This window comes from Macaca fascicularis, chromosome 14 (genome assembly GCF_037993035.2).
Source record: "Macaca fascicularis isolate 582-1 chromosome 14, T2T-MFA8v1.1".
In the NCBI taxonomy this organism is placed as follows: Eukaryota; Metazoa; Chordata; class Mammalia; order Primates; family Cercopithecidae; genus Macaca; species Macaca fascicularis.
In genome coordinates, this window is record NC_088388.1 from 109,423,545 (window position 1) to 109,448,566 (window position 25,022).

A 25,022-nucleotide genomic window follows, 5' to 3' on the forward strand; every position below is an offset into this window, starting at 1 on the left:
CACACAGTGCACTCTACAAGGGCTTGGGAGAAACTAGGGTACTCGTCAGGGGACTGTCTGGAGGCATCGAGGACTCCTTGGAACTGGTCTCTTTTAAGTAACGTTAATGAGCTTTAGCTACTGCATAGGTAAAATGGCAAAAAGAAAAGCCCATTTTGACAAAATTGTTCCTTGGTCCTGTCACATCAGGCTGTCATTTTGGCTAACTTGTCAAAAGTCCTTTGCATCTCAAATCTGAAAAAATTCTAAAATGCCTGAGCTCTATGGTGAGCAGAAAACTGTCCTATTTCTCCTCCTTTTCGACGTGGATGTCTCTGCCATTCTGAGTCTATTATGCAGTTTAAATTCCCTTTCTTCCTTCTCCCAGAGCTCACTTTGCCATGTAAGCAGTGAGCTCCAAATAGATTGGTTCAGCACCACTCCAAAAAGAGAGCACTCCTTGTCTGAGAGGAAATATGGGTAAGTTGCAGCTTCCTCATTCTTCCTGTAGATAATATCTGTTCCTCTTGAGGAAGACTCTAGCCCTGATGCAATCATTTGATGCATTCTTTGTGATTGCTCCAAGGCAAAACTAAGGTAAGCTTGGAGCCAGAGAAAAGCGCTTTATCTATTTATTTATTGGTGGTGGTGCTGGTGGGGAAGGTAGAGCTGCCAGTATTCCTATTACAGTGTGATTTCCAAGGGAGACAGTATTATGTAACCAGTGAATCATGAAAACCACCTCCAGTCTTCCAGCTGAGGAGGGCTTCTCCCTCCCCCATAACAAGCTGCAGATTGGCAGTAACAAGAGGCAAGTACTTCACTGCTTTGTCCTGTTGCAGAACTTTTGATATCACCCCTTGGCATGAACGGAAACCTAGTATACCTCTGGAAGTGAAGCCTGCTTAGCTGGGTTCAGCCCAAGGGAAGGCAGCAGTTGCTATTCCTCCCGTCTGCAATCCAAAGTATAGTAAACAAGTAGGGGATAGAGTTCTTGTTTACAGGGGTTGCTGAAGTTTCTGTTTCAAGACACCATTTTTATCATGACACAAAGGCTGCTCTCACTACCCTTGGTCGTCGTTCTGTGAGTGGTGACTGAGCTGAATTTCACTGCTAGTTTGGAAGAATCAAAGGCAAAAAGGCATTTGCATCAGCTCCCTCCATTTTAGCCAACAGCACTTGATGGTGGCTCAGCCTGACTTGGCATTATGCCAAGAGACAGCTTCTCAGCTGTGTGAGGTTTGGCTATACTCATTATCATAATTAACGTTAGCTGTCCTAACTGACAAACCCCCCCCCCCCGCCCCAAGCCTTGACGGCTTAATACACAAAGGTTTATTTCTCATTTATGTGAGGTCCAGTGGGGGTCCGGCTGCCCTCCTCTGTCTGATAGGGTTATCTGGAACACAGGGCCCCCAAGGTCTCTGCTGCAGGGAAGAATAAGTTGGAGGAAGTGCCTGGCTCACAGTCCCTTGGCCAGAATCAGTCACATGACCCCAGCCTAACTTCAGGGGAGGCTGGCAAGTACAGATTGGAAAACATGAAATACCTGGTAAGTACTGATCCTCTCTGGCTATCATAATTCCATGATTTTCTGTGTTTTCCAGCAACTCACTGATGAAAACGTTGAATAGGTTAAACCAGGCAGGAGGACTGTCAGAGAACAACAGCACCTTAGTCTTCAAGGAAGTTATTCTTCACAGGGCTGTGGGCAAGAAGAATGCTTTTGAAAACAACCAGAGTCATTCCTAGAAGCAAGGACTATGACAGTAAGCTAAGATAGTTCTCGTTTGCTGGTTGTAGTTGATAACGCTCATTTTATTCCTTCGTCGAGGTAGAGTCCAAGTCCCAGCTGGAGGATACATTCTGTTATCCTGTTGCTCAGTTCCTAATGGACACAAGAAAGGTCGTAGCTACTGGAAGTTTCTCAGCAAGGAAGCTACTGAAAAATAAAATAGAATCCTTGTCCTATGAACAATTCCAACCCTTACCCTGACTGATCCAGAAACTGTGAGATTGAGTCTTGCCATGTTAAAAAAAACAAAACAACAACAACAACAACAAAAATGGACAAACAGGGAAAAATTTAGCAACCCTCAGAAGTCAACAGTTTTCTCTACAGCTTGGGAAACAAGTAGAGCTAGGCAAACTTTCCACCTGGTACATCAGCTTAGTGTGAATGACAAGGGAGAAGTGAGGTGAGAGACACACACCTCTCTTTCTCTCCTTTTTTTTTTTTTTTTTTCTTTTGAGATGAAATTTTGCTCTTGTTGCCCAGGCTGCAGTGCAGTGGTGCGATCTCAACTCACTGCAACCTCCACCTCCTGGGTTCAAACGATTTTCCTGCCTCAGCCACCTGAGTAACGATTCTCCTGCTTCAGTCTCCTGTCTGCAATTACAGATGCATGCCACCGTGCCTGGCTAATTTTTGCATTTTTACTAGAGATTGGGTTTCTCCACGTTGGCCAGGCTGGTCTCAAACTCCTGACCTCAGGTGATCCACTCGCCTCGGCCTCCCAAAGTGTTGGAATTACAGGTGTGAGCCACCACGCCTGGCCGAGACACACACCTTCCAAGGGCATACCAGATTCTCAAAGGGAGGATGGTTAGAGAGATGTAAGATTTTTATATTTATCAAAAGAGGACTTAAATTTAAAAAGAAGGAAAGAGAGAGTGAGAGGGGAAAGAAAGACGAAGAGAGAAAAGCAGAAGAGAGAGATAAAAAGGAAAGAGAAAAACTAGAAAGAGAAAAAGGAAAAGAGACAGAGACTCCCTAAACACATCTGCAACCTTCCAAACCTGCATATGATTGTAAGGTGGTTGAGTGCATGTGTATCATTAGTTGCTAGGACAACAAATTGCAATCCAGTGCTCTGGAGCCTTATATCATGTGGGCAGATTTTCTGAAGTGCTACGGTTGTGCTTTTATCGCTCTGGGGACAGATCCAAGGTGTCATGGCTAATGGGGATTTCTCTTTCTGAGAAGGGGCTCTCAGTCTATGACTCAGCTGTCATCTTCTGGCCCCTGAGATCTAGATAGTGTTTCTCCTGAACCATCAGTTTTACTGCCCATAGAGGTCCACTGCCAAATTTCTACTGATTCTTCGGGACTTGCCTTCCCATGAGCCCTCTGCTCTTGGCTCTACACAGGTGGCTTTAGTCCTTACCATGATGCTCAAAACATGAAACTTGGCAATTTCCAATATTATCTTCTAGAATCTTTGTAGTTTCAGGTCTAAGATTTAAGTCCCTGATCCATCTTGAGTTGATTTTTGTATAAGGTGAGAGATGAGGATCCAGTTTTATTCTCCCACATGTGGTTTGCCAATTATCCCAGCACCATTTGTTATATAGGGTGTCCTTTCCCCACTTTATGTTTTTTGTTTGCTTTGTCAAAGATCAGTTGGCTGTAAGTATTTGGGTTTATTTCTGGGTTCTCTATTATGTTTCATTGGTCTATGTGCTTATTTTTATGTGAGTACCATGCTGTTTTGGTGACTATGGCCTTATAGTATAGTTTGAAATCAGGTAATGTGATGCCTCCAGATTTGTTTTTTGCTTAGTCTTGCTTTGGCTATGTGGGGTCTTTTTTGGATTCATATGAATTTTAGGATTTTTTTTTTTTTTTTTAGTTCTGTGAAGATGATGGTGGTATTTTCATGGGAATTGAATTATATTTGTAGATTGCTTTTGGCAGTATGGTCATCTTCACAATGTTGATTCTACCCATTCATGAGCATGGGATGTGTTTCCATTTGTTTGTGTCGTCTATGATTTCTTTCAGCAGTGTTTTGTAGTTTTCACCTCCTTGGTTAGGTATATTCCTAAGTTTTTGTTTTGTTTTGTTTTGTTTTGTTTTTGCAGCCGCTGCAAAAGAGGTTGAGTTCTTGATTTGATTCTCAGCTTGGTTGCTGTTGGTGTACAGGACAGCTACTGATGTGTGTACATTAATTTTGTATCTGGAAACTTTGCTGAATTATTTTGTTAGTTCTAGGAGCTTTTTGGAGGAGTCTTTAGGACTTTTTAGGATACAATCATATCGTCAGCAAACAGCAACCCTTTCAATAGTATTTAAACAAACACACAACTAAAGCACGTTTACAAGCACACATTTATTGCTTTACAACTTTGCAGATGACTGCTACTGAAATCAGCACATGCCAGATAACATTTTTAAAAATCCCTTTTATGGAGAGATATACCAATTTTGTGGATTGGAAGATGCAATATTGTTAAGATACCGATTTTCCTTAGATTAATTTATGGATTTAACATACTCCGAATGAAAATTCTAACACACTTTTTTTTTTTTGGTAGAAATTGGCACAGGTAGGGAAATGCAAAGGAATTAGAACAACCAAAACAAATTTGAGGGGAAGAACGAAGTTTGAGGACTTACACTACCTTCGTTGAAGACTTTACAAATCTATAATCAAGACAGTGTGATACTGGTGTAAAGATAGATGTATGGATAAATAGAATAGAACAGAGAGTTCTATTGACCATGCATATATGGTCAATTGATTTTGGCAACATTACAAAGGCAATTCAGTGTAAGGAGGACAGTTTTTCAACAAATGGTGCTGGAATGATTGTTATCCATATGCTGAAACATCATCTTTGATCCATACTTGCTCATGAACTCAAAATTGATCATGGATCTAAATGTAAAGCCTATAAGTATAAAACTTCTGGAACAAAAGATAGAAGATCTTTGTGACCTTGCATTAGGCAAAGATTTTTTAGCTATGACACCAAAAGCATAATCCATAAAAGAAAAAAATTGATAAATTGGACTTAATAAAAATCAAGAACGTCAGCTTTTTTGAAAGACACTGTTAATGGAATGAAAAGTCAAGCCACAGACTGGAAAAACATTTGCATATCACATATCTGATAAAGTATTTATATCCAAATATATAAATAACTCCCAAACTCAATAAAACAACTCAATAAGAAAAATGGGGAAAATATTTTAATGGACACTTCATCAAGAAAGAGATATGGATGGTAAATAAGCACATGAAAAAATGCTCAACATCATTTGTCATTAGGAAAATGCAAATTAAAATCACAATGAGATGCTACTACACATCTTTAGAATATTTAAGATTGAAAAGACTGACAGTATCAAGTATTGGTGAGGATACTGAAGAATTGGAATTCTTATATGCTGCTGGAATGACCACTTTGGAAAACAGTTTCAGAGTTCAACAAAAAATATAACTCAGTAATTCTGTTCCTAGTGGAATGAAAACAGATGTTCATACAAAGACTTGAACAGGAATGTTCAGAGCAGTTTCATTGTAATAGCCCCAAACTAGAAACAACCCAAATATCCATCAACAGGTGAACAGATACACAGATTTTTGACATATTCATATAATGAAACACTTCTCAGCATTAAAAGGAATAAACTATTTATACATACTAAAACATAAATGAATCTCAACTACAAAGTGAAATATACCAGACAGAAAGGGAGTATATAGTATATGATTCCATATATAGATACACAATTCTAGAAAATGCAAATCAATTTATAATGACAGAAAGAAGATGTGGTTGCTTGGCTAGGCAGGGATTGGATTGGGAGCTTACAAGGAACACAAACTTTAGGGTGATGGACGTTTGTACTATCTTGATTGTGGCGATAGTTTCAACTTATTGTATACTTCAAATATAGTTTACTTTATGTCAATTATACCTCAATAAAGCTATTATTAAAAATCTGCTTTAGACAGATTTTCTCTAAAGTCCTATTTTTGGCTTTCCACCACTGTCAAGTTCTTCTCTTGGTCCTTTCCCCATCATCATTTGATTCTTCTCTCTTTTCCTTCATTTTCTACCTCCCCTCCTGTTGTTGAACTCTTTCAACGACAGAGTTCCTCTCCTTGTCTTATGCTGAGCAGTTCTGCTCTTGTTCTTGGACTTTGAACTTGTGACTCCAGCTCACACTTGGACCCTTGCCTCTTATCATCCATCTTGTACTTCAGAACGCAAGTGCTGGAGCCAAAATGCATGTATTAAAAGCTATGCTCTCCTACTTCCTAGCTGGGAGCTTCAGCAAGTTCCTTGCCATCTCTATACTGTGAACAAATGTGAACCTAAAAACGTCCTTTGAGATGGATCCTGGGTGGCTAAGCCAGTCCTTCAAGATGGAGCCCAGGAGGCTAAGTAGGCCTAAATTTAAAAATAAAGCCACATGGCCATACTCTGAGTTTCCAGAAAAATCTCACCTCTGCTTAACTTTGGGACTTTCAGAGCTCACCAGAGCCAACCAATCAGGGCTGAGCTATATCAACCAATCAAGGATCAGTTGTATTGACCAACCAGAACTCAGCTGTGCCAATCAATGGAAACTAGGCAAGTTTGCAACTTTTATTTGCATACACAGATTTGATTGGACATCTGGGCAGGAACTTTTGCTATAAAACTGGAAACTTCTGTTTGTTCGCTGGAACATGCCTTTATTTCACAGGTTTGCAAACTGTTACCTACCGCATGATAGTAAAATTAATAGTACTCTTGTTTTAACATTTGCTGTGAGGATTAAATGAGTTAATAAAGAATGTTTAGAATATCTGGCATGTAGTGAGTATTCAATTATTATTACTATTATATAGTAATAGAGCAATTATTATTACTTTAGGACTTAAAAGCATCTAAGTTTAGAACAATTCCTCCCTTAAGAGGAATTATGACAATAGAGAAAGAGTTCAGTAAATTATGGCCCATTGGCTGAGTGGAATATTACATGTCCCCTAAAAAAATGATCCTTCCTATGAGTCTATAATAATTTGGAGAAATGCTTGTTACGTGAAAACATAGTAGGCTTTATAATCATACATACAATGTCATCTCAGCTATACTCAAAAGTCCAAACAAAAATTATGCACAGAGTAAAGACTGAAAGGAATTATACTAAAATATTAACAGCTACCTTTCATAATGGAAAAAAAATGTTTTTTTTCTTCCTCCACAAAGAACGCTCTCATTATTAGTGAATGTCTCTGCAGGGGAGCTGGGCACACCCTATGCTTTTATTAGTTAACCTCTTATCTAGCCAAGGCTTGGCAGGAAATACAGCAATGCAATACAGGGTGGAGGAATATGTTTGAAGGGGAGGAGAGAAGATGAAAGAAGAGATGCCCATGGTATCTACTTTGACTTCACGCCTGTGTCTGTCGGAAAGGGTATTACTCATTCATGATGGCAGCTGCAAAGACTATGATTAAATTATTAATAAACTGCAAAAATCATTTCCTGATCTTCCATCCCAAGCAGAAATTCAGCTTTTGTCACACTGACAACATTTTGACCCTAACTTCTCCTTTATCTATGCATATTTGGTTGCAGGGAGAAGACAACCTTCCTCTTCTTTGCTGTCTCTTACTCTGTGATTTTTGTGGTGAGTAACTTATTTTTCTAATCACACGTGTAGCTCATGAACTGAGGCAATGCAAGGAGTTATCTTGGTTCTTGGGTGCTGGTTTCTGGTCAGCCAACCCTTTGTTGTCTGGAAGGTTTGATAATTTTAGCTAAGTGTCCCTCTTAGTCAGACTAATTAGATCCGTAGCACTGTGAAGAACATCTTACCAGGGAATTGGCATATCATGCTTCTATGTATTAACTCTACCTCCAAGGCTAGGAAACAGGAGACTGCCCTAATGTCCATGGACACCCTTTCACTTTTTCTCCATAAATCAAGAAAATGGAGCTTATATTATTTAGGCCGCCGTGTTGGAAATGTGGGTCTCATGTTTTGAGGGAGCCAACTGATGAAAAAATATTTGGAACATTTCCATGGGGCAGCCTGGCTAGAAACCATCCAAAAACTGCTGGCAGCCAGCCTGGGGTGTGCCTACCTGGTCTCCCTGTGGGCAGCTCAGGGCCAGCTGGAGGGAGAGGGTGTGCCCACGGTCACCACACTGCAACCCTGACAAACGGAGGTCATCACTAAGGGCAATCTGAGGCTGTATGTATTCAAAACCAGTTATTTTATTTTTTTCTTCTTCAACTTTTAAGTCCCGAGGTACATATGCAGGATGTGCAGGTTTGTCATATAGGTGAATGTGTGCCATGGTGGTTTGCTGCACAGGTCAACACATTACCTATGTATTAAGCCCAGCATCCATTAGCTATTCTTCCTGATGTTCTCCCCTCTTACCCCCACTGACAGGCCCCAGTTTGTGTTGTTCCCCGCCAAGTATGTCCATGTGTTCTCATTGTTCTGCTCCTACTTATAAGTGACAACATGCAGTGTTTAGTCTTTTGTTCCTGTGTTAGTTTGCTGAGGATGATGGCTTCCAGCTCCATCGATGTCCCTGCAAAGGACACGATCTCATCCCTTCTTATGGCTGCATAGTATTCCATGGTCAAAACAATTGTTTTAATTTTCCCCAATTATTAAAACATACAAAGTCATTGTTGCATTGGAAAATACAGAAAGAAAAAAGCAATTGTAAAACTTAATATTTTGGGCCAGGTGCGGTGGCTCACGCCTGTAATCCCAGCACTTTTGGGAGGCCAAGGCGGGCAGATCACCTGATTGGGAGCTCAAGACCTGCCTGACCAACATGGTGAAACTCTGTCTCTACTAAAAATACAAAAATTAGCCAGGCATAGTGGCAGGTGCCTGTAATCCCAGCCCTCAGGGGGCTGAGGCAGGAGAATCGCTTGAACCGGGAGGTGGAGGTTGCAGTGAGCTGAGATTGTGCCACTGCACTCCAGCCTCGGTGACAGAGCAAGAGTCTGTCTCAAAAAAACAAAACAAACAAAAAAAAAAAACAAAAAGAAACTTAATATTTTGTAGTATTTTCTTTTGAAATATTGTATTGTCCTTTTTTACCATAGTCAAACAAATACAATGTATAAAATGTTTGTGTCCTGCTTTTATTACTTTATGTGGCATGAATATTTTCATATAGTGTTAAAGATACTTTGCAATAATCAGTTTTAATGGCTGCTTAGTATTCTCTCCGGCTGTAGTTTCTTTAGCAATTCTTCTATGGTTGGGCATTTTTCATATTATAAATAGTATGAGCCAAGCACGTTGATACACTCCTGTGGTCCTAGTTACTCGAGAGGCTGAGGTGGGAGGAACGCTTGAGCCAGGAGTGATCGTGCCACTGCACTCCAGCCTGGGTGACAGGGTGAGGCCCCATCTTTAAAAGAAAAAGAAAAAGAAAACTTAAAAATTGAAAACATTAAAAAAAGTAAAAAACTTCTTTGATCATAAAATGTTTTCATATTTCAGGTTATTTCCTCAGTGTAGAGTACCAGAAGAGGAATTTATAAGTGAAGATCATAAAAATGACTACCATATGGTAGCACTTATGTATTGGGCATTTTACATATATTTTGGAATTTAATTCTTATAAGAATCCTGCAAGATTTGTATTATTATTTCTATTTTACACATGAAAGAAGGCTCAGAGAATTAAACAACTATTAAGTGGCAAAATTGGGATTCAAATGCAGGTTGGTTGGTCTGAGTCCAATACACATTTGTGATGGTTAATCTTTTTTTTTTTTTTTGAGACGGAGTTTCACTCTTGTTGCCCAGGCTGGAGTGCAATGGCACGATCTTGGCTCACTGCAACCTCCACCTCCTGGGTTCAAGTGATTCTCCTGCCTCAGCCTCCCAAGTAGCTGGGATTACAGGCACCTGTCATCACGCCTGGCTATTAGTAGAGGCGGAGTTTCACTATATTGGCCAAGCTGGTCTCGAACTCCTGACCTCAGGTGATCCACCCACCTCAGCCTCCCAAAGTGCTGGGATTACAGGCGTGAGCCACTGCGCCCGATCAGTGATGGTTAATCTTACGTGTCTTCTGAGTATAGAACCCAGGAATTCCTGAGTATAGAACTTCTGAGCATAGAACTCAAGAATTCCCTGGACTTGGATTTCTACAAAAGCTTTGCCAAAAAGAAATCAGTATCAGACCAAAGCAGTATATGTTTCCTCTAAGGCAATCAGGCTCTGGTTTATGGTTTATTTTGCTGGTTAACTTTTGTCCTGGACTGTCCTTACCTTTGCAATCCGCAGATTGTCCCTGATGGCATTTCTGCTAGCCCTCGCCCTTCACACATCTCAACTGGGATATAGACTCCTCAGGAAGTGATTGTCAAGCCAGAATGTATGGTAGATCCCATGGGGAGGTTTTTTTTTTTTTTTTTTTGAGACAGTCTCATGACACAGATCTTGGCTCACTGCAGCCTCCGCCTCCTGGGTTCAAGCGATTCTCATGTCTTTGTCTCCCTAGTAGCTGGGATTACAGGCATATACCATCACACCCGGCTAATTTTTTTTGTATTTTTTTATTAGGTTGATGCATAAATAATTGTGGTCTTGCCATTACTTATAATAGCAATTATCCATCTCTAATAGTAGAGACAGGGTTTTGCCATGTTGACCAGGTTGGTCTCAAACTCATGGCCTCAAGTGATTCACCTTCCTTGGTCTCCCAAAATGTTGGGATTACAGGTGTGAGCCACTGTGTCTGGCCCCATGGGGAGCTTTTAAAAAATGCGGATGCCATGGTCCTACCTCCAGAAATTCTGAATTTGTCTAGGGTAGGATTAAAACACCAGGTAATTCTCATGTGTAGCCAGATTTGATATCCACTGCCCTGGGATGTGATGGTGCAGATTCAAGTTGCAATTAAGGAAAGAAATATTGTTGAGAAAGAAAATTCTAGACAAATTAATTTTTATTTTTATTTTAGTATCAAAGGGAAAGAAAAAAAGAGGTAGATGGCCTCATGCAGATAAACCATATTCAAGGGCCAGAACTACTTTAAGGTAGCCTCAACCAGGAAGCATACTGGGGCCTGAGCTTCATTATAGCCAGGCAGATACTGGTGGGATAGACATGGGAGAATTTAGATTAGCTCAAATGGCACTCAGATGGGCCAAAGGGCCTGGAAAACTTGGAGGGCAGTTGGGCAAGTATTTGCACTCTGGCGAGTAAATCCAGAAGGAAGGCCTATGTCAGGTAGACAGTCGCTTTCTAGTTCTGGGCAAGCAGTTTATGTAAGGCAATGGCCCAGCTAGTGTTTAGGGACATGAAGATCAGGATACAACCCCCACAAATGAGTAGGAGGAGAGCATGACACTGTGGCTCCATCTGCAGGGAGGAGCGGGGTTAAGAACAGGGTCCTTGCAAAATCATTTCTGAGGAAATTTTTCTCTTCTGATTCTTTTTATTGGAAGGTAAGCTCCCTGAGAGCAGACACACATACTTCTGTTGTCAGCCACTCTATCTCCAGCACATACCACAGTGACAGTTGCATAACAGGTTCTCAAATATTTTGTAATTGGTGGTGGTTTGTTTTTACCACATCATAAATCTTTTTTTTTTTTTCCCTGAGACGTTGTCTCACTCTGTCGCGACACTGGAGTGCAGTGGCACAATCTCGGCTCACTGCAACCTCCACCTCCCAGGTTCAAGCGATTCTTCTGCCTCAGCCTCCCGAGTACCTGGGACTACAGGCACGGGCTACCATGCCCAGCTAAGTTTTGTATTTTTAGTAGAGATGGGGTTTCACCATGTTGGCCAGGATGGTCTCAATCTCTTGACCTTGTGATCCACCCAGCTCGGACTCCCAGAGTGCTGACATTACAGGCGTGAGCCACTGGGCCCCTCTAGCACATCTTAAATCTACAAGCAGCAAGGCATGGGTTCAGTCCCCTCTTGCTAGTAAGAGGCGGGTGCTAATATCCTCTCCACTCAGATACAGTGGGGTAGGCAGATGCTGACAGGAGGGCCTGTTGATTGCTGTGCTGGGAGGAGAAGGGTCTTGAATGGCAGGACTATTTCTGCCAGGTTACTTCCCGCAGACTGCCTTAATCACTCCTTATTCCCTCGGACTGCCCCCACCAGATCCCCCACATCTGCTGTGAGGCAAAGCCCCTGAAGAGAGTTCCTGAAAGGAAAATGCCTGGGGCTACCTGTTTTGACATTCAAAAAGAAGTCAGCAGACCTTAAAAAGGGCAAATTTTTCCTTCAAACACACATTAAAAGCTAACCTACTGCCTTTGTAACAGTTTGCGTCTTGCCAAACGCTTCAAAGATTGCTTTTTCAACTTGGAAGAGGATTTCCTCAACTTTAGAAAAGGTGGAATAAGCTATTGCCAAGGCAACCAGTAGAATCCATAACATTTGGCCTCCTTCACTTTAGCATGCCCAAGTCAATTGGAGGGGTCCATGGGTGGAGGGAATGAGCTGTTCCAAGCGGCTGATCTCTGCTGCCACTTTCCCCAGCTCTTCAGGTAAATGCAGTTTATTACATCTGACAGCTGGCTCTGCAGCTGTGGTGCAGGCAAGCCATCTCGTCTTTCACCTCATGGTCTGAGGCTGCTCCCTTATTAAATACACTTACTGAGTCAGAGAAATGGAGTTTTAAAACAGTCTTTCCGGGAAGTTCAGGGAAATCAATCTTTCCCAACCCCTCTTCCTGGATAATGGCAACTGCCTATTAACTGGCCTGCCTGTTTCCATTCTCACCGTCCTACAGGCCAGGCCTTTCACAGCTCAGCCAGAGGGATCTTCTTAAAATGACAGTCATGCCATGTCACTCCCTGACTTCGTTTCCTCTAGTATTTTTTTTTCCCCCTCATCTCAATCAGGATGAACTCCAAGCTCCTTCTGAGGGAGGCTCAAGAGGTCCTGTGACCTCAGGCCTACCTGGTCAGCCACAGCTCACAGAACTCATCCCTCTACTGGCCTAATCACAGCATTCTTTTCTGTCACTTGTAGCCTTCATTGGACCATTTCATTCATTTCTTCCCAGATCCATCAATCTGAGTGTTGGTGATGCTGTCATAATGAGCGCATCATTTTCTCTAAACAGATCAACTCTTAAATGAATTCTCAGTTACTGAAGCAGCCTCGTTGTCTGGGGTGATAACTGAGGTTCATTGTCTCACGGTCATGGAGATCAAGGATGCGGACACACCAAGAGTAAGGTTAAGAGCAGAAATGTAATAGGCGAAAGAAAGAGAATAGCTCTCTGCTACAGAGAGGGGTTTTGGAAAAATGCATTGTTGATCTGTGGTGAAATGCAGGCATTTTTATAGATAAGCTAGTGAGGAGGTGGTATCTGATCCATATATGGCGTGAAAACCAGGTCAGGACCAGGTGTGCCATCTGCATAGGGTGTGAATCTCTGGCAGCCTCCACCCGAATCTTTTATTATGCAGGTGGGTTCTCTGCCTGAGCTTCTCCATATTGCCCAGTTCTTTCTTACCATACATATGCTAAGAAAAAAGGGAAGGTGGAGCTTCCATGGTGGACACGCCTGGCCCCAAGTAGACCCTTTCTATTGGCACCACTGCTGGTATTCCCCTGTGCAAGCTTCCAGCTTCCTTATCTATGTTTGCAGCTTGATCTTTCAGGCTGCTCTTGGTTAGAAAAGATATGATTTCTTGGGCTGCTTTTTGTTACAAGGGAAATTCTGCTGAGGACTCTCTTGCCCCCAGCATCTGCCTAAATAATTTCTATCTTCTGTCTGTATCATTACTTTATGGGAAAATCCAACATTAACAGATATGCTGTAGTCTGTAAGATGGGGTAAAAACCTGGCCTCGTGATGAGATCATTTGGCATTGAGAAAGATGAGAAAAGAAAATCAGAAGGGAAAATGGAAGGCTTGAGGGAGAGGAAACTGTAGAAACTGGTGGCACAAAAGATAAAAGAGGAGTTACTGAAATAATACTGCTTTCAGATTTGTTCATTATGGTCAGGCACAGTGGCTCACGCCTGTAATCCCAGCACTTTGGGAGGCCAAGGTGGGTGGATCATGAGGTCAGGAGTTTGAGACCAGCCTGGCCAACATGGTGAAACCCCATCTCCCTAAAACTACAAAAATTAGCTGGGCGTGGCGGCGGATGCCTGTAATCCTAGCTACTTGGGAGGCTGAGGCAGGAGAATCGCTTGAACCCGGGAGGTGGAGGTTGCAGTGAGCCAAGGTCTCACTACTGCACTCCAGCCTGGGCAACAGAGTGATCCATCTCAAAAAAAAAAAGAAAAGAAGACTTATTCATTATTTGTGGAGTGGTATAGTGTTAATTCTGGGTTGACTGTGATAAGTTGAAGAGCCATATTATATTATAATCTCCATAGCAACCACTTTAATATATACAACAAAGAAATATTGATGAAAAAACCAACAGAGGAAATAATTTGAAATACAAAAAAAATGCTATATTAATTTAACATTTTAAAAGACGGAAAAGGAAGACAAAGAAATAACACAAGGGAAATAGGGAATCAAAAATCACCATGGTAGATGTATTAGTCAGCATTCTAATAGAATAACAGAACCAATAGAATATATAGAGACATATAAGAGGAGATGTATTATTGGAATTCATTCACCCAAAAGGAGGCTGAGAAGTCTCATGATATGCCATCAGCAAGTTGGAGAACTAGGAAAGCTGATGGTGTAATTGAGGGGAGCTGATGGTGTAACTTTTACTCCAAGGCCTGAGCACTGGAAGGTGGGATGTAGGGGAGAAGGTAGGAATGCTGGTGTAAGTCCCAGAGTTCAAAGTTTCGAGAACTAGGAGCTCTAATGTCCAAGGGAAGGAGAAAATGGATGTCTAACTCAAGGAGAGAGCAAATTCTCCCTTTCTCCTCCTTTTTGTTTTATTTGGGTGGGTCCTTAATGGTTTGGGCGATAGCTGCCCACACTGGTGAGGGAGATCTTCTTTACTTAATCTACCAACTCGAATGCTAATCTCTTCTGGAAACACCCTCACAGACACAGTAGTAATGTTTTACCAGCTATCTGGGCATCCACTGACCTAGTCAAGTTGACACATGAAATTAATCATTTCGTTAGACATGAACACAATCATATCAATGATTACAATAAATATATTAGTTTCCTAGGACTGACACAAATTACCACAAACTAGGTGGCTTAAAACAACAGAATTTATTCTCTTGTAGTCTAGGTGGCCAGAGTACAAAATTAAGGTGTTGGGCAGCATTAATTCCTTCTGGAGGCTCTGAGGGAGAATCTGTTTCATACCTCTAGCTTCTGGTTATTACCAGCAATTCTTAGTACTCCTTGGCCTGTAGCTACAACACTTTAATCCTTACCTTTGGGTTCACATAGCCTTCTTACCTCTGTGTTTCTTTGTGTATCCTTTCCTCTTCTTATAATTGGATTAGATTTAGGGTCTGTTCTAATCTAGGATGACCTCATCTTAACTAATATTTGCAAAAACCAATTTTCAAATAAGGTCACATTCTGAGGTTCTGGGAAAACATAAATTTCGAGGGTACATTATTCAGCCCACTACAAACATTAATGGATTAAACTTTAAGTAGGCCGGGCATGGTGGCTCAGGCCTGTAATCCCAGCATTTTGGGAGGCTGAGGTGGGTGGATCATGAGGTTAGGAGATGGAGACCATCCTGGCCGACATGGTGAAACCCTGTCTCGACTAAAAATACAAAAATTAGCTGGGCGTGGCAGCGTGTGCCTGTAGTCCCAGCTACTTGGGAGGCTGAGGCAGGGGAATCAATTGAGCCCGGGAGGTGGAGGTTGCAGTGAGCTGATATCACGCCACTGAACTCCAGCCTTGTGACAGAGCGAGACTCTGTCTCAACAAAACAAAACAAAACAAAACAAAAACCACACTTTAATTAAAAAGGGGAGATTATAAGACTTTTATTTTTTTTTTAAAGCAAGACAACTATATGCTGATTTAAGAGATATACTTTAAATATAAAGATACAGATAGGTTAAAAGTAAAAGAATGGTTAGAAAGGTCTACTATGCAAATTAGTGTGCCTATAATAATGTCAAGAATGTAGATTTCAAGATAAGGAACATGACTAGAATTAAAGAGGTACATTCCATGATGGTGAGTCAAGACACAAAACTACTAAAAGTGTATGTACCTAATAACAAAGCCCCAAAATATGTAAAATAAAAATAGATGGAGAAAACAGACAAATTCATATTTATATTTGGGGATTTCAACATCTCTCTGTTAGCAAATACTAGAAATAGACAAAAATCAGTAATGATATGGAAGATTGGAACGACAGTATCAACCAACTTGTCCTAATTATTATTTATAGGACATTATACTTAACCACTATAAAATACAAATTCTTTTCAAGTGCACCTGGGACTTTTACTAAGATAGACCTGGTCCATAATACAAGTCTCTGTTTTATAAATTTTTTTTGACAACTAATAAGATTTAACAGTTTTTCTTAGTACACCTTTGACTATTCTCTGGAAAATTGTGTTTTTTTGTCCCTTTTCCAGGCATCTATTGGGTTAAAACTGAGTTAGCCATTTGACTCATCACTTAGTCTATCTGGACCCTAACTCTTCTTCCTATAAAATGTTTGATCATTCATTCATCTGTGCACCCACCAAATATTCATTGATGTTTTATGTATCAGGCATTGTTCTAGATGCTGGAAATATAACAGTGAGCAAAACATAAAAATCCTTGTTTTCATGGAACTGACCTTCTGACGGGAAGAATAATACTGCCTACCTTACAAGGTGGTATAATCCATGGGGAAGAAAGCATGTTTACACGATGGAGTAAAAACATAAGTGGTTATAGCTGTTATTATTTTACCCTTCCAACAATTGTGTGGTCAGAAGACACTAAACCATCCCCTGTACCTCCTCATAGCAACCCCCATGGCCTTGCTTTGTACCTTATATGACTGATTTCTTCAAGCTAAAGCATTTGAAGAAGACTAACACACGGAATTTATTATAATTCCTGGTTTACAAATTGACCTAGTCACCTAACAGGGCCCTGAAGGAACAAGGTACTGCTCAAGTTTTGTATTTATGTCGTAAAAAGGGTCAGAAAAGGCAAGAACATGGAAATTACCGGTGAGGACCCATTACCCGTGAGAATGAGGCAACACCAGCGTCCTGTGCTGGGAACTGATTGGAAAGCAGAAAAGAAGACAGGCGTCTTTATCCTAAAAACCAAAAACCTCCACTGGAGTCTCCAGTCAAATTGCGAACTTGACAGAGGTGGGGAACAAGACAGAATCAGAAATATTGCTCCATTTCCAGCACCAACCACAGTGCCTGGCCCAGAGCAATATTTGAGGCATCATTTAATAGCCTCTACTCCAGATATTATAGTTCAGATTTAGCAGAAATCTACATGGGTTGTTTATGTGGGGGAGATCTTCATGGAGAAGGTGGGGCTGGCCTCGACTTCAAGGGTGATGGGAATTGGGAGGATGAAGCTGCCGTAGGAAGGACTGATGAAAAATCTTTGAGCAGGTACGTCAGGGAGTGGCATCAGTGGTGTAGTGGAGTGTATGTGCAGTCCTTAAGTCTTGGAGACTTGGTGAGGAGGTGGGGCAGGGACAGGCTGAATGTCATGAATAGCAGAAGAATCATGGGCAGAGTCTCTGAGAGCAGGTTTGGGACCAGTGGAAGCGGAGCCAATTAGGGGGAGTATTGTGACCCAAAGCTTTTATTATTATGCAGTATTGCTGGACTGGGCTCACTCTTGTCAGTCTTGGTGAAATTTCCTGAATCAGAGTGTTCTGCCTCCCACATACAGCCTGAAGTCTGCAGGGACTTCCTCCTTTTGCAAAGGGATAATAAACTCTTTATGGAGTCTGGCTTTAAACTATTAGCTTGAGCATATTTTCTTTTTTCGGTTCAATTAGCTAAATCTAGCTAGTATAAGAGCAAGAAATTGTAGTAAACTATTGTAGTAAACTCAAGATCATTCAAACAAGGGCTTGGCGTGAGATTCTGGGAACTTTGCTTGCGGCAACAGGAAGAGACAGGGCTTGCATTAGGATGTGTAAGCATAGACTTGGCATGAGTATCTGAATTTATAAGGGCTCCACAATTTCAACAGTGCCTCAGTTTTCCTAAGCAGATAAGATTGGGAGGGCCCAAGTAAAAATACAGATTGGAGCAGGAGCTTCAGTGGGTATTGAATCAACTCCACCTTTTACTTCCCAACAGCTGGTGTTGGGTGGGGCTAACCAGGGGTGAGCCTTGATTGACCTAAGACAATTGGTTTCATCTCCTCTTCTTTGCCACATAGATTAGCTCATGAGTGAGCAGGTGATTCAAACAAAGTAAGGCTCAGGACTTTGTTTCAGTGGCTGGGGGAGAGCGTGGGTGTGGGTATTAGTCTGGACACTGCTGCAGTTATTTTACTCTAATGACAGGCGCCATCCAAAGGTGAGGCCACTGCTTGAAGAAGGCAGATTCAAAAGACTCGAGAAAAAATGGAGTCAGAGCCCAATCAAACCACAGGTAACGTCTACCCTACCTTTGCTATTTACAGTTACATGAGCCAATACTTTTTATCTATTTTTTAAACTAATTTATCTTGCTTTTTCTCTTGCTTATCTGGGAGTTTCCCTTATATTAAACAAATACTTGTAGTAGTTTAGGGAGTAAAATTCGAAGCCCCCTTTCTTCTCTGTTTTTGTTTTTTGCTTTTTTTCTGAGACAGGGTCTCACTCTGTCATCCAGGCTGGAGTGCAGTGGCTCAATCACAGCTCACTGCAGCCTCGACTTTCCCAGCTCAAACGAACTTCCCCCCTCAGCCTCCCAAGTAGCTGGGACTATAGGCACACACCACCACACTGGCTAAGTATTTTTGTAGAGATGAGGATCTCACTCTGTTGTGTAGGCTGGTCTTGAACTCTGGGGCTCAGGTGATCCTCTTGCTTTGGCCTCCTAAAGTTCTAGGATTATAGGCATGAGCCCCTGCACCCAGCCTAATCCCTCTTTCAGTCTCACTTTTCAGAGTTAACCACTGCTAACTGATCCATATGTGTCCCTCGTGTCAATTTACTGTGCACTTTATTGCTCTATATTGTAAATTACACCCTCATTATATTTCAGAAATTACAGCACATCCTCCTCCCTCCACACATTTATAACTAATGTAAGGGTACCCATTGCTCATAATCCCACCTTATTCTACCTCTTTTAATCCAGGATGTGTAATCTGTTAAAGGTGCATTCCTGTGTTTTTCAAAGCTGTCCCATGAAATAAAATTCTCCTAAAAGTGATCCTGCAAAAGGAATGGGACTCTTATCAGACAAGATTGAAAAAAGAAAACCAAACACCGCATGTTCTCACTCATAGGTGGGAACTGAACAATGAGATCACTTGGACTCGGGAAGGGGAACATCACACACCGGGGCCTATCATGGGGAGGGGGGAGGGGGGAGGGATTGCATTGGGAGTTATACCTGATGTAAATGACGAGTTGATGGGTGCTGACGAGTTGATGGGTGCAGCACAGCAACATGGCACAAGCATACATATGTAACAAACCTGCACGTTATGCACATGTACCCTAGAACTTAAAGTATAATAATAAAAAATAAAAAAAAATCACACTAAAGAAAACTGCATCTCTGGATCCAGATAATCAGTCTCTCTGGAAAAATTACAGAACCAAGCTATCTTTAAAAGTATATTCCTTTTTAGGATCAAGCATTTGATAAGAAAATAAATTCCCAAAGTCTCAGTCACACAGGAGGTAGAACTAATTACCCCTCAAGAGGCAGGAATTGAGTGTATGGAGGGATGTCGGAGGATTAGATTTTTTGAGGGGCTCAATTCAGTTGAGTTCCATTCACCATTATAAACACGTGCATCAGGGATACTCAGAGAACTCAAATTTTTGTTGTTTCAGTGAGAAAAATTGGTACTCAAAAGTTGCCAGCCACCTCTCCATTAGTAGAGATATGTCACCTTGGGAAGAACCATGAAATGCTGTGTTCCAATTACACAGTTATAAATTATATTGGGTCAAAGCAAAACTTTCTTTTTAACTTGACAAAGGCTATCCTTGAAAGAATCGAAGGAGAGGGAGAATTTACATATGGGCCAAGGAGTGCTCCCTCCCATCATACAATTCATGCTTTAAAAGGGTGAAATTTAGTGGTCTTTTGTATATTTACAGAATTGTGCAACTATCACCACTGTCTAATTTTAAAATATTTTTAATACCCTGCAAATAAACCGTCCCCATTAGCAGTCACTCATTCTCCTCTCCCTAGCATCAGGCAATAACCTTTCTGTTTATAGACCTACCTATTCTGGACATTTCATATAAACGGAATCATACAACTTTTGTCTGCTCGCTTCTATCTCTTAGTATAGAAGTTTCATTCATGTTGTAGCATGAATCAGTACTTCCTTTCTTTTTTTCATGATCATCTTTTTGCTTTTATTCATAGTTTCATTAACCAAGTATGAATCCCTGAACAATATACTTTTCTTTTGCCTGTTTTTTAAACTGTTGGTAATATACATGTAACATAAAATTTACCATTTTTACAATTTTTGAATGGACAGTTCAGTGGCATTAAGCACATTCACATTATTCTGCAATCATCACCACTATCCATCTTCAAAACTTTTTCATCATCACATACTGAAACCCTGTACCCATTTAACAATAACATCCCATTCACCCTCCACCCCTGCCAGCCCTTGGTAATCACTGTTCTAATTTCTGAATCAGTGTATTAAACTATTCTAGTTACTTCCTACAAATGAAATCATACAATATTTTTTCCTTTGTGTTTGGCTTATTTAGCATAATGTCTTCAAGGCTGATCCATGTTGTAGCACGTATCAGAGTTTCCCATTGTGTGTGTATATACCACATTTTGTTTATTCATCCTTTGATGAACATTTAGGTTGCTTCCACTTTTCGACTATTGTGAATAATTCTGTTCAGCTATCAATTTTCTTGACAGTATATATAGTAATGGAATTTTTGGAGCATATGGAAATTCTACGCTTAATTCTTTGAGGAATCATCAGACTGTTTTCCATAGCTGCTGTACCATTTTACATTCCTACCAAAGATGCACCAGGGATCCAGTTTCTCCACATCCTCACCGATATTTGCTATTTTCTGACTTTTTGATAGCCATCCTAATGGGTGTGAAGTAGTATTTCATTGTGGTTTTGATTTACATTTCCCTAATGATTAATGATATTGAGCATTTTTGCTTTTTGGCCATTTGTATATCTTTTTTAGATAAATGTCTATTCAAGTCCCTTTTCCATTTTAAATAGTTTTTTTTGTTGTTGAGCTGTAGGAGTTCTTTGTATATTCTGGATGTTAATCTCTTATTAGATGTGTAATTTGCAAACGTTTTCCTCATATTCTCTGGGTTGCCTCTTTGCTCTGTGATAGTGTCCTTTGATGCACAAATGTTTTAAATTTTGATGAAGTCCAATTTGTGTATTTTTTCTTTTGTTGACTATGTTTTTGGTGTCATATCCAAGAAATTATTGCCAAATGCAACGTCTTAAAGATTTTTTCTGTTTTCTTCCCAGAGTTTTACAACTTAGGTCTTACTTTTAGGTCTTTGGTTCACTTTAAGTTAATTTTTATATATGGTGTTAAGTAAGGGTCCAACTTTATTCTTTTATATAGGATACCTGTTTTCTTTTTCTTAGTATAATTTGTTGCAAAGGCTGTCCTGTTCCCATTGAATGGTTTTGGCATTTTTCTTGTTGAAAATCACTTGACCATATATATGAAGTTTTATTTCTGGGCCCTCTGTTCAATTCCTCTGGTTTATATGTCTGTCTTTATGTCAGTGCCATGCTGTTTTGATTTTTGTAGCTTTGTAATAAATTTTGAAATCATTAAGTGAGTTATTCAATTTTGTTCTTCTTTTTCAAGGTTGTTTTGGCTATTTTGGTAACCTCAGGGTTCTATGAGGGTCCATATAAATTTTAGGATGGAGTTTTCTATTTCTGCGGAAAAGGTTGTTAGGGCCAGGTATGGTGGCTTATGCCTGTAATCCCAGCACTCTGGGAGACCAAAGTGCGTGGATTGCTTGAGCCTAGGAGTTTGAGACCAGACTGGGAAACACAGCAAGACTCTGCCTTTACCCAAAAAAAAAAAAAAATAAAAATTAGCTGGGCCTGGTGCCACATTGCTGTGGTTCCAGCTACTGGGGATGCTGAGGTGGCAAGATCACTTGAGTTCAGGAGGTGGAGGCTGCAGTGAGCTGAGATCATGCTGCTACACCCTGGTTTGGGGGACAGAGAGGCGCCCTATCTCAAAAAAAAATGTTGTTGGAATTGTGTAGGAATTACATTGACTTGTAGATTGCTTTGGCTAACTAATATTGTCATTTAAATAATATTAAGTCTTCCAATCCATGAACATGGAATGTCTTTCTATTTATGTCTTCTTTGATTTCTTTCGGCAGTGTTTCATAATTTTCAGTATATAAGTCTTCCATCTCCTTGGTTAATTCCTGAGTATTTCATTCTTTTTGATGTTATTATAAATGAAATTTTCTTAATTTCCTTCTCAGATTGTTCACTGCTAGTGAGTTGAAATGCAACTAATTTTTATGTGTTGATTTTTTTATCCTAATACTTTGCTGAATTTGTTTATTAGTTGTGACAGCTTCCTTGAATGTGGAATTTTTAGGGTTGTCTACATACACAATCATGTCATCTGTGAACAGAGATAATTTTATTCTTTCTGACTTGGATACCTTTTATTTCTTTAGCCAAATTTCTATTTTTGCCTATCTATATTGTCTAATTGTACTGTCTAGAGATCCTAATACAATGTTGAATAGAAGTGGGGAAAACCGGCATTCCTCTCTTATTCCTGATTTGAAGAGGAAGTTTTCAGTCTTTTGCCATTGAGTGTGGTGTTAACTGTAACTTACGTTAAAGTTGAAGGAAGTTCCTTCTATTTCTAGTTTGTTGAATGTTTTTATCATAAAAAGATGTTAAATTGTGTCAGATGCTTTTGCTGCATCAATTGAGATGATCATTTGGGTTTTATCCCTTTGTTTTGTTGATGTGGTGTACCACAGTGATTCATTTTGGTATGCTGGAATCATCTGTGCCTTCTAGGAATAAATCCTTCTTGGTCATAGTGTATAATCCTTTTAATATGCAGATGAATTCAGTTTTCTAGTATTTTTTTAAAGGATTTTTGCATCAATATTCATAAGGGATATTGGTTTGTACTTTTTTCTTCCTTGTAGCATCTTTGTCTGATTTTGGCATTTAGGCAACACTGGCCTCATAGGAAGAGTTAGGAAGTGTTCCTATTTTCAAATTTTGGAAAAAGTTTGAAAAAGATAGGTGTTAATTTTTCTTTAAATGTGATAGAAATCACTGATGAAGCCATATGCTTTGCTTTTTTGGGATATTTTTTCATTACTAATTCAATCTCCTTATTAGTTATAGATGTATTTATATTTTCAATTTTTTCATGATTCATTCTAGGTAGGTTTTGTTTCTAGGAATTGGTCCATTTCATCTAAGTTATCCAATGTATTGGTGCCTAATTGTTGATAGTATTCCTTATAATCCTTTTTATTTCTGTAGAGTTAGTAGTAATGTCTTTGCTTTCATTTCTGATTTTAGTAATTTGAGTCATCTTTTTTCTTAGTCTAGGTAAAGGTTTGTCAACTTTGTTTATCTTTTCAAAGAAAACTTTTTATTTTATTGGTGTTCTCTATTGTTTTTCTAGTCTCCATTTCATTTCTCTCTTCTCTAATCTTTATTATTCCCATCCTTCTACTTGTTTTAAGCTTAATATCCTCTTTTTTCTCATTTTTTAAAAGGCATAATTATTTCTCTTCTCAATTCTGTCCGTTTTTGCTTCATGTGTTTAGGGCTCAGTTTTTAGGTCCATATATATTTATAGTTGTTATTTATTCCTGGTGAATTGACACTAATCATTATAAAAAGTTCTTCTTTATCTTTAATAACTTTTTTTTTGGTCTTAGAGTCTTTTTTGTCTGATATTAGGATAGCCATTTCAGCTCTTTTGGTTACTATTTGCATGGTATATCTTTTCTGACTCTTTTAAACTACTCGTGTCTTTGAATAAAAAATATGTCTTACAGACAGCGTATAGTTGGGTTAAAAAATCTATTCTGCCAATTTCTGCCTCATGATTGGACTGTTTATTTGCACTTAATGTAATTATGATATAGTCACTTTACATCTGTCATTTTGTTGTTTTCTCTGTCTTATGTATTTTTTTGTTCCTCTATCTTTTTGTTATTTCTTTGTTAACATTAAATCTCTATTTTATAGAATATGGTTTCAATTTCCATTGTTTCTTTTAACACATATTTTTAGTTCTTTTACTATATATTTTAGTTTATATTTTCTTAATGGCTACCCTGGGAATTACAATCAACATCTTAACTTATAAAAATGTAGTTTGGATTAATACCAACTTAATTTCAATAGTTTAAAGAAGTTTGCTCCAATATAACTCTACCCCATCTCCTCTCCTTCATGTTGTTACTCATATACAAATTACATTATATATAACAATGTATCAATGCAGTTTATATTTTAAAAAATAATTATTTCAGTTATCTTTTAAAATATATAGAAGAAAAAGAATTAGAAGCAAAAATACATTTAAATCATCTTTTAAATTTACTCCACTCCAAGATGCCACTTACACTAGATTGCCTCTGACCCAGTTATTTGGGCACTGTGTGTGTGTGTGTGTGTGTGTGTGTGAGCACCTATAGAGCCATAAACTAAAAGATTTACTTCACTAAAGAACCACAACTATGGGATCCCCAGAAAACTTTGACAAAGGTAACTGATATCTGTTGGTGATCATAGAAGGTTATCCAGTTCAGTTCTAATAGTGAAATGAAAGCGACCAGGACCAGTTCCTAGATCTAACAGATGATGATAATGTGCCCAGCATCAATAGCCATAGTGATGGTAGACAGAGGTATCTTGAGGCTGTTGGGCTTTCAGTGGTGATGCCAACCTCTCAACTTTGGTAGCTTCAACTGTGGTATGAAGGTCCGTTCTGGACCACCCAGTGCTCAAAGAGCAGCTGAAACTGATCCGTTGGACCTAATCATTCCCTAAATAAGAAACACTGGGAGAGTCAGCATTATATGAATTTAAATATTAAGATAAATGGCTTTCTTTTAAATCATAACTTGTGAACAGAAATGTCGATAAATTTAAGCAACAAATTTTAGTAAGAGCCCTGCCAGTGAAAAG

The 25,022-nt window shown here is 39.7% G+C and overlaps 2 long non-coding RNA genes across 3 annotated transcripts in view; both read right to left on the reverse strand.

Moving 5' to 3' along the window:
- The window catches only part of LOC123568695 (uncharacterized), a 53,349-nt gene that overhangs the window by 12,127 nt on the left and 16,200 nt on the right, over positions 1 to 25,022 (reverse strand). For both annotated transcript variants that reach the window (XR_012423682.1, XR_010580992.1), the window contains exon 2: positions 1,529 to 1,684. This is a non-coding gene — a long non-coding RNA (uncharacterized lncRNA). The remainder of the gene's footprint in view (positions 1 to 1,528; positions 1,685 to 25,022) is intronic.
- Positions 8,856 to 24,533, reverse strand: LOC135967117 (uncharacterized). Its single transcript, XR_010580993.1, has 2 exons — positions 18,938 to 24,533; positions 8,856 to 9,146 (listed from the first exon to the last, which is right to left on the reverse strand). It is a non-coding gene; the product is annotated as an uncharacterized lncRNA (long non-coding RNA).